The sequence below is a fragment of the Salvelinus sp. IW2-2015 genome, linkage group LG11 (genome assembly GCF_002910315.2).
Source record: "Salvelinus sp. IW2-2015 linkage group LG11, ASM291031v2, whole genome shotgun sequence".
In the NCBI taxonomy this organism is placed as follows: domain Eukaryota; kingdom Metazoa; phylum Chordata; class Actinopteri; order Salmoniformes; family Salmonidae; genus Salvelinus; species Salvelinus sp. IW2-2015.
The window spans coordinates 47,121,136-47,135,883 of record NC_036851.1 but is presented as its reverse complement, the minus strand read 5'-3'; the positions used below and the strand labels follow the sequence as shown (position 1 = coordinate 47,135,883).

Here is a 14,748-nt window from a genome sequence, read left to right as displayed (position 1 = left end):
CTATGCTCTATAATTTATATAAAGTAGCCCCCTTAAAAAATGTATTCCGAACCAAATCCACCTTTAACCTCTCAATGCTGGGTCAGTGATACACCTGTTTCAGACCAGGTCCTGTTGCTTTGGAACAGGTGAATTATTGCAGCTGTACTACAGAGAGTTCCTGTAATATCCTGAGACTTCATATAACCAGTGTCTTTATTCGGACACCGTCTACTGTGATAACTGCTTGTTTTTGTCACCTTGTACAGGAGTAGACATTAGGACTTCAAGATGTGTGATCATTCATACTGTTAAAGTGTGTTGAGCCTACTGAGTCCCGAAGCCCTGTAGAACATCGCCACCCGGTGGCTGACTACTGAAAAGGTTTTGATGTGGTGACTTATCGTTTACACGGCTGTTCTGTCTGTCTTTCTGTGTGTCACCAGCCCGGTTCAAATAAGGCAGAGAAGTTTGACTATGTAAGTAGATAGACTTAATGTGTGTCATCATTCAGTATCATTCWAACGTAGTCCTATACAATGCAACATGATACGTTACATTACAATACATTACTATACGATATCTCTCATCCTCTCCTCAGATGATGGAGTTTATCAAGAAGATGGCCGGTCGAGAGTACGTGGGGTTCAGCAATGCCACGTGAGTTTTAGTTSATGTCTTCGTTTTCGAAAGCAGAGTTATTCTCTCTGTTTGTTATATTATTGATGTTGTTGTTGACTCTCTGTGTCTCAGGTTCCAGTCTGAAAAAGAAACAGGCGACAGAAATTTTGCAATTGGATACTACCTCAAAGAGAAGAAGGTCAGTGAGGGACAGTGGCGATGGGAACATTTTAATTACAGTAGTTCTGGGACACACCTCCTGATAACTTTCTAGCTACTACTCAGGTCAGGAGTTTTGTGCACCAGAAAGATTTTTATCCCTCACTGTGTGATGGTTATGTGATATTAATGTTTGAGATATTCTGTACCTGTATGAAATATTGATCATAGGAACTGATTTCCATCTGCAGTGTTTTCCCACTGGGGCAGAAATGATTGACGCGCTGGACTTCTATTTCCAGGTAAACTACACTTCCTCGGATAAACTTTATCACACTGTGATAGTGTATGTGGTTTTGCTATTTCTGGTAATGCGTCATTATGCTGATTTGTGACTGGAGTTATCATAAAGAATTACCCTATTTACTTGCAGTGCATATGAGTCACAGACACTGGAGCGGTTTCCCAGACATAAATTAGGCTTAGTCCTTGACTAAAAAAAGTTATWTCAATGGAGATTCTCCATAGACTTCTTAGTTCAGTACTAGGCTTAATATGTGTCTGGGAAACGGAGCCTACATGTTTCTCTCTATATCATTGTTTGAGTAAAKAAATKATTTCCTTTCAGCTGTGTTCCATAGARGTGACYTGTGAGTCTGGRAGTGTCATGGCSGCCACGCTGGCCCACGGGGGGATCTGCCCAATCACCGGCGAGCGCGTCCTGAGTGCCGAGGCTGTAAGGAACACCCTGAGTCTCATGCACTCTTGCGGCATGTACGACTTCTCTGGACAGATGGCCTTCCATGTAAGTCATACTGTAGTCATACTGTAGTCATTATGTAGTTATAAAGTAGTCATTATAGTAGTCAAGTAGTTTTAAAATAGTTATATAGTAGTTATGAAGTAGTTATATAGTAGTTATATAGTAGTCATGAAGTTTAGTTATTGGAAGAAGTATATAGTAGTTATACAGAGTCATGAAGTAGTTATTATAGTAGTTCATGAAATTAGTACTTAATATAGTAGTCATGAAGTAGTTATGAAGAAGGTATATAGTAGTTATACAGTAGTCATGAAGTAGTTATATAGTAGTCATGAAGTAGTTATATAGTAGTTATATAGTAGCTATGAAGTAGTCATATAGTAGTTATAAAGTAGTCATATAGTAGTCAAAGTAGTTTTAAAATAGTTATATAGTAGTCATGAAGTAGTTATACAGTAGTTATACAGTAGTCATGAAGTAGTTATATAGTAGTTATAAAGTAGTCGTAAAGTAGTTATATAGTAGTTATACAGTAGTCATGAATATAGTCAAAGTAGCCTGGGCCCCAAGTGACTGAGCCCTAGCTGAGGGAAAAGTGCAACTGTCAACACTATAGTCCAAAAGGATACCTTCTAATGACAAGTATCTCACATAAGCATATTATATAAATAAAACATCTTATTTATATATGTCACCCAACTAATTCTGATTCATCCGCCACATCCCAAATAAGGACCAGTTGCGCTCTGAGGCAGTTGATGTTGGTGGGATTTGGAGGATGGAGGCAACAGGGGAAAGAGCCTCAGATCCACAAAGTCCCTTCCACCAGGTGGCTGATGAGATATGTTTGCACGACTGCCATATTGCATCTCCAACCCAAGGCCCTTGCTTGGAAGTGTACTTCGCCAGACTGCCAAGAACCTTGCCCTCATCCAGGCCAAGGTGGTGAGACACGGTAGTGATGACACCATAGGCCTTGTTGATCTCTGCACCAGACAGGATGCTCTTGCCAGCATACTTGGGGTCTAACATGAATGCTGCGGCGTGTATGGGCTTCAGGCTTCTTGATGTATTTCAGAACTGCAGTTTCCTCTGCTTGGAGCAACAGTGAAGTGTGTAGGGCAGTACGGATTTCTTCTCTTACATCTGCAAGCAGAGTCTGAACATCAGACAGGATGGCATTGTCTCCCTCAATCCGTGCAATGGCTACGGCAGTTTCAGGCTGCTTACCACTCTCAAAATACATAATCCAGGAGGATCATCTTGATTGGGCAGTCCATATCGGCAGACTGATATGGCCATTTCTTGGAGAGACTCCTTCCCCTCCAGTAGACTGTCAAACATGATGACAACACCACCCCAATGGGTGTTGCTGGGCAGCTTCAATGTGGTGCTCTTATTCTTCTCATTTTGCTTGGTGAGGTAGATTGTTGCTTTAACTCGATGACCCTTCACATACCTAACCATTTCCTTGGCTCTCTTGTAGAGTGTATCCATTGTTTTCAGTGCCATGAGTCCCTGGGAAGCAAGCTTCAATGCATGAGCAGGCAAGCCAATGGGCTGTGATGTGAGGTAGGACTCTCCAGCTTAGACCATGCAGCCTTTCATGTTTGCAGCATTGGTGTTGCACCAGTGCAAATACCATTCTGTGGTCCAAGGTCATATTGATGACCGCCTTTCAGCCCATTGCGGATGTGAGACCGGGATGTTCTGTGTGTCCTTGTGGTCTGTGCTCTTTGTAGATAATCAATGGTTGAGGTGGTGGATATGCTAGTTAATATTGTCTTGCCCACGTGAACATTCGGTTACTCCATCAGGAGATGATTGCAATACAGTGTCTTGTCTCTATGGAGGTTTTCGCTAGACTCTTCAGCTTAAACTCTGTTGAACTCTGCATCGGAGCAAAATAGTAGATAAAGCATGTCTTGGTTGGAAGGGGTGCATGCTGGGCGAAGCACAGGTCTAGAATTTCTTCCAACACGAATTGCCTGTTGAGAGCATGCAGAAGGTGAACCAGATATACACAGTCGGCACTGAGCATTCATAGTCAATATCTCTGATACGTTCTCCTGCATCGAGGTCAAAAAACTTACTGATCAGGTAGGACCATGCACTGTGTGCTTATTCGATCATAGGGTCTGTGTCATAACATTTTCTCATCTCGATAGAAGTAGATGGGACTTTTTGTCGAGGGTTGCTTGTTTATGGAGTCGCTGAGGGGAACTTTATGCACTTTTGACCAGATGATTCTGCCACTTTTTTGTTTATATTCGTTCCAATATTGAGGTTGGCACAGTAATTGATGCAAATGTACATCGGTTTTCCGTTTGCTACTGGTTAGCTGTCGAGTGAAATGTCTCCAATCATCATCTTTATAGTGGCCTGGGACATTGTGCCTGTTGAAGATTAGTAAAAAAATATTATATACATCTGCTCAAAATGATAAGAGGAGACACTTAAACACACAATGTAACGCCAGTGTCAATCACACTTCTGTGAAATCAACCTGTCCACTTTAGAAGCAAACTGATTGACAATAAATTTCACATGCTTTGTTTATGCAATGGGTTAGACAAAAGGTGGAAATTATAGGCAATTAGCAGAGACCCCCCAATAAAGGACTGGTTCTCGCATGGTGGGTGACCACAGACCATTCTTCTCAGTTCTCTATGCTTCCTGGCTGATGTTTTCGGTCACTTTTGAATGCTGGCGGTGCTTTCACTCTAGTGGTAGCATGAGACGGTGCTACAACCCAACAAGTGCTGGCTAGGTAGTGCAGCCCACAGATGGACATCAATGCGACTGTGGCAAGAAGGTTTGCTGTGTCTGTCAGCGTAGTGTCCAGAGCATGGAGGCGCTACCAGGAGACAGGCCAGTACATCAGAGACGTGGAGGAGGCCGTAGGAGGCAACAACCCAGCAGCAGGACCGCTACACTCCGCCTTTGTGCAAGGGAGGGGCACTTGCCAGAAGCCCTGCAATAATGACCTCCAGGCACAAATGTGCGATGTGTCTGCTCAAAACGGTCAGAAAGCAATCCATCGAGGGGTGATGAGGCCGGACGTCCACAGGTGGGTTGTGCCTTACACCACACCGTGCGAGGACTTGTTGGCATTGGCCAGGAGAACGCCAAGACTGGCAATCCCTGCGCCGCTGTGCTCTTCACAGATGAAGCAGTTTCACACTGAGCACATGAGCACATGTGAGCAGATCTGTAGACGGCCGATAAGGAGAACGTTCTGCTGCCTGCAACATCTCTCCAGCGTGCACCGGTTGCGGTGGGTGTCAGTCATGGTGTGGTGGTGCATTCTTTTGTGGGGGCACAGCCCTCCACGTGCCTCGCCAGAGGTAGCCCTGACTGCCATTAGGTACCGAAGATGAGATTCCCAGACCCGTGTGAGACCATATGCTGACACATGCACATTTGTGGCCTGCTGGAGGTCATTTTGCAGGGCTTCTGGCAGTGCCCCTCCTTGCACAAGGCGGAGGTAGCGGTCCTGCTGCTGGGTTGTTGCCCTCGCTACGGCTCCTCCACGTCTCCTGATGTACTGGCCTGTCCTCTGGTAGCGCCTCCATGCTCTGGACACTACGCTGCAAACAACAGCAAACCTTCTTGCCACAGCTCGCATTGATGTGCCCATCCTGGATGGGCTGCACTACCTGAGGCCACTTGTGTGGTTGTAGACGCCTTCTCACTACCACTAGAGTGAAAGCAACCGCCAGCATTCAAAAGTGACCAAAACATACCAAGGAAGACTAGGAACTTGAGAAGTGGTCTGTGGTCACCACCTGCACGAACCAGTCCTTTATTGGGTGGTCTTGCTAACTTTTAGAATATTTCCACCTTTTGTCTTATTCCATTTGCACACACAGCATGTGAAATGTATTGTCTAATCAGTGTTGCTTCCTAAGTGGACAGTTTGATTTCACAGAAGTGTGATTGACTTGGAGTTACATTGTGTTGTTTAAGTGTTCCCTTTATTTTTTTGAGCAGTGTATATACAATTCCATGTACAGATAAATAGTTAAGCAGTTAGATTAGACAACTCCTTTGTAAGATAAATGTTTTAAAAATGAAACATGTATGGAAACAGGTGAATTAACACTCCTCAGTTAGCAGGCTCAAGCAAGCTACAACTAACTAGCAGAAATTGTTAACAAGTTAGAAATGATTTAAACACACTTTGCTGTAGGCTACTATTTACTAGTAAAAAAAATATATGTGTGTCATTTAAAATATATTCACCCCATTCAGTATTGTAATCAAAACTTACCAGAAAGCATGTAGTCCCTGGCTCAGACAGTGTAGTAGTGTGGACTCAATAGCATCTCATTAGTGTGCAAGATCTTGAAAATCAGCTGTACATGTGATGGAAGAGTGAACTGTGCATGCAGAGGGTTGCAATTCCATTGAATTGGGGATTAGTTTAACCAAAATATGCCACAAGACTTAGAATTGCCTTGTGTATCCCACAAAAAGGTTCACTGTTATAAACTAACTTTTTTAATGAATTTAAGCAAAATTCCCCAAATTCCAGGGCTTAACTTCCCATGGAAAATTTCCAAAATAAATTTGGGGAATTTACCGGAAAGTTTTCCGAGCCTTTGCAACCATAGTATTCAGACACCTTTACTCAGTACTTTGTTGAAGCATCTTTGGCAGCGATTACAGCCCTGAGTTTTCTTTGGTATGACGCTACAAGCATTTGTCTGGCCACTAACATAAAGGCCTGATTGGTTGAGTTGAGTTTCTTTGATTTTTACAGGGACAGCAGTGCACATTAATCAACGTTTCAGTAAAAGTGCCGGTTTTAGCCAGCCGGGCTAATTTTCAGTGCTGCAGAGATGGTTGTCCTTCTGGAAGGTTCTCCCATCTCCGCAGAGGAACTCTGGAGTTCTGTCAGAGTGACCATTGGGTTCTTGGTCACTTTCTTGCTCAGTTTGACCAGGTGGCCAACTCTCTAGAAAGAGTCTTGGTGGTTCCAAACTTCTTCCATTTAAGAATGATGGAGGCCACTGTGTTCTTGGGGACCTTCAATACTGCAGACATTTTTTGGTACCATTCTCCTGATCTGTGCCTCGACACAATCCTGACTCAGAGCTCTACGGACAATTCCTTCGACCTCATGGCTTGGTTTTTGCTCTGATATGCACTGTCAACTGTGGGACCTTATATAGACAGGTGTGTACCTTTCCAAATAATGTCCAATCAATTGAATTTACCACAGTTGGGCTCCAATTAAGTTGTAGAAACATCTCAAGGATGATCAATGGAAACAGGATGCACCTGATCTCAAATTCTAGTCTCATAGCAAACGTTCTAAATACCTAATTGTAAATAAGGTATCTGTTTTTAATTTTTAATACATTTGCAAAAATGTCTAAAAACCTTATTTTGCATTGTCATTATGGGGTATTGAGTGTAAATTGAGGACATTTTAGAATAAGGCTGTAACGTAACAAAATGTGGGAAAAGTGAAGGGATCTGAATACTTCCTGAATACACTGTATCTGTATTAGTCATTTAGTAAACGGTTTTAAATACCATGTATTAATAGTCGAGTAAACCTTTTTAAACATCTATTTGCCAAATGTAGGTCACCTTTTTCTTTAGTTGGATGATTTAACGGACACTTTGATCATAACCTGTATGGCCCCTGTATGCTTCTCTCCCAGGTGGGCTTGCCTGCTAAGTCTGGGGTGTCAGGAGCAGTTCTGTTGGTGGTTCCTAACGTCATGGGAGTGATGTGTTGGTCTCCTCCGTTAGACAGGGTTGGAAACAGTGTCCGGGGAATACACTTCTGCCAGGTAGCCCATTTTACACATGATGTATGACACAATGACTRAATTACTTGTACAGAGTGAGCACTTGCATGTACAGAGTGAGAAATGCTTGTGTACTCCATATGAATGTGTTTTGCCGAGGTTTTGAATGTGTTACGAAGTCCTCRTATAGGTACTCTTTAAATAGCGTTAACCACATGCATCAAGTTTTCGCTTCCCCATAACTATCTGCTTTTTCTGTCTTGGTCTTGCAGGAGCTGGTGTCTTCGTTTAACTTCCACAACTATGACAACCTGAGACACTTGGTGAAGAAGCAGGACCCTCGAAGGCAGGACGGGGATGATAGGGTAAGGGATTTTGAGAGTTATGAGCGCTTTTTATGAAAATCTAATCAAATGTTATTGGTCACATACACATGGTCAGCAGATGTTATTGGTCACATACACACGGTCAGCAGATGTTATTGGTCACATACACATGGTTAGCAGATGTTATTGGTCACATACACATGGTTAGCAGATGTTATTGGTCACATACACATGGTTAGTAGATGTTATTGGTCACATACACATGGTTAGCAGATGTTATTGGTCACGACACATGGTTAGCAGATGTTATTGCGAGTGTAGCGAAATGCTTGTGCTTCTAGTTCCGACAGTGCAGTAATATCTAACAAGTAATATCTAACAAGTAATCTAACAATTCCACAACAACTACCTAATACACACAGATCTAAGTAAAGGAATAGAAATAGAATATATACATATAAATATATATACTCTTATTCCATCCCTTTTGGATTTGTGTGTATTAGGTAGTTGTAAACATACCAACAATTGAACATATTTGCTAGAACATGAATTGAGGTTGAAGTTTGCTCTTGTTATGATGAGCACTATGACTGACATGGGGGCGGTGTTGTCTCCCGGTGTCCCGCCCAGTCTAAGGTGTATTTATCTCTGCTATATCTGTAGAACAAGTCTGTGGTGAGCCTGATGTTTGCAGCCTACAGTGGAGATGTGTCAGCCCTCAGAAGGTAAAATACCAAATAAAGGAGTCGACAGAAGGAGGGTTTATGTTTTACTTAGTTTCACCACGAAGTCACATGCTGTAGATGTCACTCTCTCTCCTAACTACTAATCATTCACAATAACTCTTGATGTCACTCTCTCTCCACTCTACTAATCCTTCACAGTAACTCTTGATGTCACTCTCTCTCCTCACTACTAATCCTTTACAGTAACTCTTGATGTCACTTTCTCCTCTCTACTAATCCTTCACAGTAACTATTGATGTCACTCTCCCAGTAACTCTTGATGTCACACTCTCTCCTCTCTACTAATCCTTCACAGTAACTCTGGATGTCACTCTCTCCTCGCTACTAATCCTTCACAGTAACTCTGGATGTCACACTCTCTCCTCTCTACTAATCCTTCACAGTAACTATTGATGTCACACTCTCTCCTCTACTAATCCTTCACAGTAACTCTCTGGATGTCACTCTCTCTCCTCTCTACTAATCTTTCACAGTAACTCTGGATGTCACTCTCTTCCTAACTACTAATCCTTCACAGTAACTATTGATGTCACACTCTCTCCTAGCTACTAATCCTTCACAGTAACTTATTGATGTCACACTCTCTCCTAGCTACTAATTCTTCACAGTAACTCTGGATGTCACTCTCTCTCTAACTACTAATCCTTCACTGTAACTCTTGTTGTCACTCTCTCCTCTCTACTAATCCTTCACAGTAACTATTGATGTCACACTCTCTCCTAGCTACTAATCCTTCACAGTAACTCTGGATGTCACTCTCTCCTAGCTACTAATCCTTCACAGTAACTCTGGATGTCACACTCTCTCCTACTACTAATCCTTCACAGTAACTCTGGATGTCACACTCTCTCCTAGCACTAATCCTTCACAGTAACTCTGGATGTCACTCTCTCCTAGCTATAATCTCACAGTACTCTGGATGTCAACTCTCTCCTAGCTACTAATCCTTCACAGTAACTCTGGATGTCACTCTCTCCTAGCTACTAATCCTTCACAGTAACTCTGGATGTCACACTCTCTCCTAGCTACTAATCCTTCATAGTAACTCTGGATGTCACTCTCTCCTACCTACTAATCCTTCACAGTAACTCTTGATGTCACTTTCTCCCTCTACTAATCCTTCACAGTAACTATTGATGTCACACTCTCTCCTAGCTACTAATCCTTCACAGTAACTCTGGATGTCACACTCTCTCCTAGCTACTAATCCTTCACAGTAACTCTTTGAAATGAGGAATACTATGTAGAATATAGCTTGTCTCCTATCCTCTGAGGTTTGCTCTGTCATTGATGGACATGGAGCTGAAAGACTATGACTCTAGGACCGCGCTACACGTGGCTGCTGGTGAGGGTGAGTTTCTCTCCACTGGTGGCATTGGCTCTTCAAAATGTTCTTCAATGTGATTTCTGGTGCCTCTTGGGTAATTCAGACAGCTGATTGAGGACCTTATTACTGATGAATGTGATGTTCTGGTGCCTCTGGGTAATTCAGACAGCTGATTGAGGACCTTATTACTGTTAATGTGATCTTCTGTGCCTCTTGGGTAATTCAGACAGCTGATTGAACCTTATTACTGATTAATGTGATGTCTCTGGTGCCTCTTGGGTAATTCAGACAGCTGATTGAGGACCGTATTACTGATGAATGTGTTTGTTTTTTATGACCGTGTTTTTCTTCCTGTTTGCATTTTGTATTTATATTGATGTTTATGTTTTCTGTCATTTATGTAATTCAGGGCTCATCTGTATGATTCCCTGATAAAATAAAGGTTAAATAAAATAAAATGTCTTATAATGCTGCATAGTGATGTTATAGATACTTATGAGTTGTTATTACAGCTTCTAGCAAGTGTTATAATGCAGTAGAACTGTATCATAAGGAATTATGTATGTGTGCCTCTTAGCAAGTGTTACCGGGCTAAGATACCTCTTTTGTGCTTTGTCCTCAGGCCATGTGGATGTGGTACGGTTCCTAACAGACGCCTGCAAAGTGAACCCCTTTGTGAAAGACCGGTACGGTAGTATTCATTCATTCATCCACCCCTCCATCCATCTATAGCAATCTCTATTGACGTTTCCTCCAACCTAACAACATCCCGTAGCTACTATTTTCCCATCCTCTCATGTCTTATTTCTCCATCTCATTCGGTCCTCTGTGGCCATTGTCTTTATTGAGAGGTAGTTATTTTTGAATAACTTCTGACATGCTTCATCTATGTTCTGTCTCATCTCTACCACCTCCCTCCAGGTGGGGCAACATTCCCCTCGATGATGCCATGCAGTTTGGCCACAGTGCCGTGGTGAAGGTCCTACAGGATTACCAGGTGGCCTGCCAGGAACAGGAGAGACTACCAGTGGCTGATACCATACCCATAGCCCCCAAACTAGAGACTGTAGAAGGCATGGTGTGATCATGGGCCGTATGTGTCAAGCGTCTCCCATTAGGAGTGCTGATCTGAGATCAATTTTTGCGTAATGAAACAGATTATTATAGACGGGGAGAACAGTGATTGTAGATCAACACCCCACCTTGATAAATGGGTCCAGGACCAWTTATTAATTATTAATTAGGCMCCAAACAGAAGAAAACAGATTGAAACATGGAGAGACTTCCGCAAGTTGTCCAATAAAAACAAAAACATTCATTTTAATTTCATTTGCAAATAAGTGTGTGTCCCAAGTGGCATTCTATTTCCTATCAACCTTTAGTGCACTACTTTTGGTTAGTAGTGTGTGTGCAGGGAATAGGGTGCTATTTGGGATGCTCCCATAGTGTTATTCCTCCCATCAGTACTTTCTCTGGGTACATCCCAATAATGTCTCCTTTCTCCTGAAGYGTTCACTACTTCCCACAAATCTAAAATAGTTGAATTAATGAAGGCACGGGCTAGTTTCTTATACCAGTCATTACCTTTAATATTGGTGAAGGGAAGTTAACAAGTGCACACTTTGAGAGGAAGGAGATAATTGGGGCAGAGTCCCCTATCTTGTATGCAGTATTTACTCCTCTCATTCAGTCAGAGATAAGACTTGTAACAACAATTGTTGGGCTGCATTCTGATACATATACTGATTCTAACTATTATGAACTTAGCAGAGGTCATTTTGTCAACAATAACGAAAACATTTCGGCAACAACTTATTTTTCCTGACTAAAACCATGACGCCCAGGAGAAGAAAAAAAACGTACAAATAGTTTTTCATTTTAGTTGACGCTAAATGTAACAAGATGAGAAGTTCACCTGAGACGAATGGTCATTCGATTTGACATGACGCTCCTTCTGATCTGTTTTGTCCAATCAGAAGCATGCATGCCTTTTAATGCAATCGTCTCTCTGACAGAATGAACGTTCTTTCATGTGCGCAGTCTACTTGAGCTTATTATAGCCCTGCCCGCCTTTCCAACATACACAGCTCCCGGCGGTCACTTCAATCGTCTCTCTTTTGAACTGATGCGCAGGCAGGRAACTTCTAAATTGTAGCTAACCTCTATTCTGTTAAGAACCCATGTTCAAACTGGCCATTTTTGCTTTGATCACTTCCAAAGCAATATTTTGCCATTTGCGCTGATATTCATCTGTGTTGCTACTCTCGCGTTCCGCAAATGCGAGTTGCAGTTAATTTTTACCCGATTGGAAATACTACTGCTATTTACTGAATATCAGGAGTACAGCAATAATTCTGGCATTGTTGGAAAGCTCAGATTCTCCCCTTTTTCAATTGATTCACAGAATATGCACATGGTGGAAGTTAGGGGTAGCCTAAATATGAATTATTTAATGGAAAATGACGGTGACTAAAACCCGACATAAATTGTCCAGAGTTTAGACTGATAATCTTAAACTAAGAAGGATAAAATGACTAAAATGTGACTTAAGATGAAAAGCCATTTTAGTCAAAAGACAAACAAATTCTAAAATAGATGACAAAATTAATACTGCTGGGTACCAGTCTGTTTGTGGCATCAAGGAATAACAMGTTTGGTATAACCGGGAGTTCACACGATAGCACAGACAGTTCTGGGACCTTTTGCCAATTCATATACGTSACTTTCACAACACACAACTGACCTATACTATACCTTTTTTAAGGGCATCATGAAATGCCCTAAAACAGCTTGCCAGTATCTTTGGCTTTGCTATGTATTGGTGAACATTAGCACGTTGTTGATACATTAGCTGAGGTTGTGCTACAAGAGCACAACAGACGGATACTTCTAAGATCCAGTAAGGATGAATGAGTTCAGATGTCATGGTGACTGTTGTTTCAGTCATGTGTTTGGCCTCATTTTAGTACCTGGGGCTCTGTTGCAATATCCATCACTCGGAGTGAAGCAATGTATTGGGCATGCATTCTCAGTTGTGTGTGTGTGTGTGTGTGTGTGTGTGTGTGTGTGTGTGTGTGTGTGTGTGTGTCAGCAGAAAGAATGGTCAACTCCCAAACTGATGGTTGATGAAAGTTTAATGCATTTCCATAAACACACCATAAGAGCTGATGGAGAAACAAACCAAAAATGCTCTTACAATACAGTCCACAAACAATACACTTTTACACAACTTTACATTAGCGTGCTTCATACATCAAATGCATCAATATGCATGAGMATGTCTACCCCAAATAGTTGATTACGTGCTAATTGCTTGCTAATGTGGCACGAGATGAACTACTATATTAGCCAGCACAAACAGTGGAGCTAGGCTACAGCTAATAACGTCATATTGCTAGCAGACTTTAGAACATCAGTTACAACACAAATATCCGTTCAGTATACGTTCAAAAATAATTAGAAAGATTTGAAATAAGACCAATATTGAAAAACAGTAAATACCTTGCTCTCTTTCCAGTTAGGTGCTAAGTTTGACGTTGTTTTCTTGAATACTTGGAACAACCTCCTTCACAAAAAGTTATTTTCCTTTTTCTCCCGTGCCCGTTTCCCATATACCCTTTGAACTTATATCAGAGAAGGCAAAAACAAATCTGCTGTCAAAATAAGTCACACTAAACTGTTAAATATACAGTGAGGTTTGAAAGATCTTTTTTTTTTTTTTTTTTTTAAACAAGAGTCCAAATATTGAGCAGACATTGATCTGGCACTCGTTTTTAGGGATTCATTTACAGTGTGCTAGAATGGACATTGRGACGTCGCTGGAGTTTGTTCATATTTAGTTACATATTTCTAAAGAGAACATGTCTACAAGTCTGTGCCTTACTTTATATAACTTTATCCTTTATGTACATTATTGGAGATCTACGTCCATGGATGTAACACGTACCAATAAATGTAGTTAACCAATGTGGAACGTTGAGATATGAGGGGAAACTGTGACGTACAGCATTCCTCTGATGTGAAATCGAGAACATGTGCAAACATTGAATTGGACTYTGTGTAAATACTCTATTGCTTACATGTAAATAAGTGTATTTCCTAATGCCTGATTCTTTCGTTGAAGATATTCTCTAGCAACACTGTGGTATGTTTTAACTTGTTCTTCATCACTTCAATTCACTGGTGCGATTTTTATGTCATGATTATTTTATATGTCTGAATTATGAAAGAGATGATCTATTAAAACTCTGACCCCCTCTGGTGGCATTTTCTAAACAATGCATAATATTGTATACCACCCTCATAAAGTAAATTTAGCTTTCAAAACTATAAGTTGAGAAAGTTAAGAAAGGAGTCAGAAACAATGTGACTACTACAGAGCCCGAGATGCAGCAGACCCCAAAAATGTTGAAATTTACCAAAACAAATTCTGGGGTTGGGGGTCCCCCCAATTGTCCCCATGTTGGGGAATAAGAGATTTGAAAGGTATGGTATAGAATATGTCACCAATAACTGTTACAAAATGTAAATTAAAAAAATTCACAGATCTTTTACCTAATGGTGGCATTTTAAACATGGACATTCCCATTGGAACACAGACACTTAAAGGGCAAGGCATGTGCTACATTCTTACAGGATTTATATACATATGTGACCGACCGGCTCGATTCGGTCTTATCTAGCAAAGTTTGAAATTGTCGAGGACAGGAGCCATGCCTGATTCAGACCAAGATGCGGAGGTAAGTGTTCATGATTTAATGAAACAACAAGAAAACACTTAAACCTACAAAATAACAAACGTGACTAACCTTAAACAGTCCTGTGTGGTCCAAACACTGACACAGGAAACAAAACCCACAAAACACAGGTGAAACCCAGGCTGCCTAAGTATGACTCTCAATCAGGGACAACGATTGACAGCTGTCTCTGATTGAGAATCATACCAGGCCGAACACAAACTCCCAACATAGAAATACAAACATAACAAACCCACCCAACTCACGCCCTGACCAACTAAAATGAATACAAAACAAAGGAAACACGGTCAGGAACGTGACCA

General features: G+C 41.4%; 1 pseudogene; it reads left to right on the top strand.

Annotated features, from left to right (window-relative positions):
- The window catches only part of LOC111970499 (glutaminase liver isoform, mitochondrial-like), a 48,090-nt pseudogene extending 33,850 nt beyond the window's left edge, over positions 1–14,240 (top strand).
- Positions 14,241–14,748: the final 508 nt, after the last annotated feature.